Source organism: Gossypium hirsutum, chromosome A09 (assembly GCF_007990345.1).
Source record: "Gossypium hirsutum isolate 1008001.06 chromosome A09, Gossypium_hirsutum_v2.1, whole genome shotgun sequence".
NCBI lineage: Eukaryota > Viridiplantae > Streptophyta > Magnoliopsida > Malvales > Malvaceae > Gossypium > Gossypium hirsutum.
The window spans coordinates 30088276-30092743 of record NC_053432.1 but is presented as its reverse complement, the minus strand read 5'-3'; positions in this window follow the sequence as shown (position 1 = coordinate 30092743).

Genomic DNA, 4468 nt, shown 5'->3' with positions numbered 1-4468 from the left:
ATTGCGCAAAGTGCGAAAATGGCTCGGCAGACATTGCTTGAAGCACAAAACTGAGAAGCAATTTGAAGTATCAAGGCGGATTAATTTCCAGCCTAAGACGGTCCAATTATGTGTATTAATTCATAATATAATTAATTTTAATTTATACCCAATTTAATTTGGGCTAAATAAATTCATATTAATTAATTATGTAAAAAGTGGTCCAGTTGAACTGAACCGATTGAAGTGAACCGGCCAAAGACTGGGCAGCCCAAAACCGGCCATATGCTGACCCAAATCAGCTTATTAGCTGATTAATTCAGCTTGCAAAGAAGCCTTTGAAGTCTTGTCAAAGTTGCATTCAAACCCCTCCACAATTGGTGGATTTTTGGATTTGCCCCGAGCCATTTTTAGCAAAGTTGAAAGCATCAACTTTACAACATAGGTGGCTGGCCAAGGGGTGGCTCTTTGGCTGCTATTTTTAGTAAAATTCAGCTGCCACACTCAGTTATAAAAGCCCCCCTTGGCTGATCATTCAAATCATCTCATTCATTCCTTATTCATTTCACAGCACTTCTCTCCTTTCTCATTCTTTTTCTCTCATTTTTCCATTTCAATTCCCTTGCTTTTATGCCAATTTCTTCCTTCGGAAAAGGGGTGTTATTTAACCATTTTGGAGCAGCAGTTGAGTGTTCATAAAAGCCTTGATCGGTGAGGACAACAAGAAGGAAGAACGGAGCAACCAAGTCAAGCCTCAAAAAACCACCGGATTTGATTCTTGTTCCCTATCTCTTTAATTTTTTTTGTTTTTATGATGAACATATCTATGAGTATTCATGTTGTTGGAATGGTTAATTTAATCAGCTTAGCTTGAATCTAATTCGTGTTGCGTTAATTGCATTTCGTCTTTTTAAATTGTTAAAATTGTGTTTATGTTGTTGTAGGCCTCGCTAAAATGCTTGATTAAGAAAAATAATGCCTAAGTTATTCTTGCGTTACAACTGTGAGGTAACTAATGAATTAATTATTTAAACGTATTGAAATTGTAATTAATTGACACAATACTTGATCAATGCATGTTTATTCTTCTAAGGTAGCTGAAGGTTAAATTAGCAATGTATCTGGCGATATTATTGCCTTGCATAGCTTGCAAGAGTATTGTGATTAAACTGTTCCAAGGTAGGGATACCTTGTTACCTCATATAGTCTTTTATATGCTTGTTAGATTTAATTAATCGTTTGAATTGACATAGGGATATGCAAGAGATTAGTTTAGTTTAATGAGTATCTATGTGCGCTAACATGTTTGCTTATAGAATCTGTTTAGTCGGTTGAATTGACATAGGGATATGTCAAAAAGATGAATGGATTTTGGTATGTAAGTATGTTCATAAGTTAGAAAGTTACCGGGTTGCCCTGATTTTATTCGTAACAACATAAACATAAGTTTAATAATTCTAAGATGAGAAGTGTAATAAATCCAACACAATTATATCATCTTAATTAAATCTTATTTTGAAATCGTGCATTAGAACTCTCTTTTACTTTATTTTTTATTTATTTTAATTTTCTTAAGTTTTTAATCACTCTCTTTAAACAAAATATTTTTCTTCACTAAAGTGTTTTAAATTGCATTCATAAATAATCCTTTTCATAGTCCCTGTAGGTACAATAACTCGACATTTACTTGACACTTTATTACTTGTTGCGACTGTGTACACTTGCACATTTCTGTCATTCCACCTTGATCGACACATTCATATATATATGCATGAACTTAGTGAAATGTAAGACTTTGCCTGTCGAGTCTATTGAATTTATAATTAGAGTTTCGAACCCCCTAGGCAGATGTGTTTTGGTTGATAAAGTCTTCAAGAATTGTCCATTAATGTTTCGAGACACTTGTTTTTCGGCTAATTTGATGCTATTACCTTTTAATGAAATTGATATAATCCTGGGTATGGATTGGTTAACTTTGCATGATGCTGTTGTGAACTGCAAACAAAAAACTATTGATTTGAGATTCAAAAATGATGAAATAGTCAGAATTGAATCTAGTGATTTGAATGGATTGCCTGCTGTGATATCTTTGATGAAAGCTTTGAGTATTGTGAGAAAGGGTTGTGAAGCCTATTTTGCTTATGTGATTGATTTGAGAGTGTCAGAAAAGAAAGTTGAATCTGTGCCTATTGTCTATGTGGTCCCTGAAATGTATTTCCTGAAGAACTTCCGGGATTACCTCCGGTTAGAGAAGTTGAATTTGACATTGATTTGGTACTTAGTACTATGTCGATTTCGATAGCTCCGTATTGAATGGGTCCGACTGAACTGAAAGAATTAAAGTCTCAGTTGCAAGAATTAACTGATAAAGGGTTTGCTAGACCGAGTTTCTCACCTTGGGGTGCTCCGGTTCTATTCGTGAAAAAGAAAGACGGTACAATAAGAATGTGTATAGATTATCGTCAATTGAACAAAGTGACTATCAAGAATAAGTATCCCCTGCCCCGAATTGATGATTTGTTTGATCAATTGAAAGGAGTTGTTATGTTTTTGAAAATAGTTTTGAGATCAGGCTATTATCAGTTGCGAGTAAAAGACTCAGACATTCTAAGAACTGCTTTCAGAACGAGGTATGGCCACTATGAATTCTTAGTTATGCCTTTCGGATTGACTAACGCACCTGCTATCTGTATGGATTTGATGAATAGAATTTTCAGACTGTATCTAGATCAATTTGTTGTTGTATTCATTGATGACATATTGATTTATTCACATGATGAATCCAAACATGTCTAACATCTGAGATTAGTGCTACAGATTCTACGAGATAAACAGTTATATGCAAAATTCAGTAAATGTGAATTCTGGTTGGGAGAAGTTAGTTTTCTGGGTCATATTGTATCAACATATTGTATTCGAGTTGATCTGAGTAAGATTTCGGCTATTCTGGATTGGAAACCTCCGAGGAATGTCTCTGAAGTCCATAGTTTTCTGGGACTCGCTGGTTATTATAGAAGGTTCATAAAAGACTTTTCTATGATTGTGACTCCGTTGACAAAGCTGCTTCAAAAAGAAGCTAATTTTGAATGGTGTGAAAAATGTCAGAACAGCTTCGATTAGCTGAAAATTTTGTTAACTGAAGCTCTAGTATTGGTACAACCCGAATCGGGTAAAGAATTTGTGATATACAGTGATGCTTCGTTGAACGGTCTGGGCTATGTTTTAATGTAAGAAGGCAAAGTCATTGCTTATGCTTCGAGACAATTGAAGCCACATGAAAAGAACTATCCAGCTACGATTGTGTTTGCTCTAAAGATTTGGCGTCACTACCTGTTCGGTGAGAAATGTCATGTATATTCTGATCATAAGTGTTTGAAATATCTGATGACTCAGAAAGATCTGAATCTGTGACTGAGAAAATGGTTAGAATGGTAGAACGGCTAAAAGACTACGAACTTGTGATTGATTATCATCCGGGTAAGGCAAATGTTGTTGCAGATGCTTTAAGTCAAAAATCATTATTTGCTCTGCGTGCGATGAATGCTCATTTGGTTCTGTCCGATGATGGTTCGATTTTAGTGGAGTTTAAAGCAAGACCTTTTGTTTTTATAGTAGATTATTGAAGCTATAATAAAATTTTAGCAAAACGAGCTCAGTGTGATGTAGGGTCTGATTCAGAATTCAAAGTTGATAAAGATGATTGTCTAAGATTCTGAAATAGAATTTGTGTCCCAAGAAATCCGGAGTTAATTTAGATGATTTTGAGTGAAGCTCATAACAGCTGATTATCTATGCACCAGGTAGTACAAAAATGTATAATGATCTAAAACATTATTACTGGTGGTCCGGAATGAAAAGATATATTTTTTATTTTGTTTCAAAATGTTTGATATGTCTGCAAGTTAAAGCTGAACATCAGGTGCCATCTGGTTTGTTACAACCGATTATGGTTCTAGAGTGGAAATAGGATCGACTGATAATGGATTTTGTTTCGGGTTTACCCCTGTGTCCGAGAAAGAAAGATGCTATCTAGGTTGTAGTTGATCGATTGACGAAATTAGCTCATTTTATTCCGGTTCGATCCAGTTACTTGCTTGATAAATTAGCTGAGTTATACATTTCTGATATCATGAGATTGCATGGTGTGCCATTGTCTATAGTGTTAGACAAAGATCCGAGATTCATATCACCATTCTAGAAGAAATTACAAGATGCTCTACGTACTAAATTGCACTTCTGTATTGCTTTTCACCCGTAAACGGATGGTCTATCCGAGTGGATTATTCAGATACTCAAGGATATGTTGAGATGTTGTATTATTGAGTTTGAAGGTACGTGGGAACAATATTTCCCCTTGATTGAATTCACTTATAATAATAGCTTTCAGTCCAGCATTAAAATGGCACCGTACGAAGCTTTATATGGTTGCAAATGACGTACACCTTTGTATTGGATGGAGCTCAGTGAAAATAAGATTCACGGGGTTGAT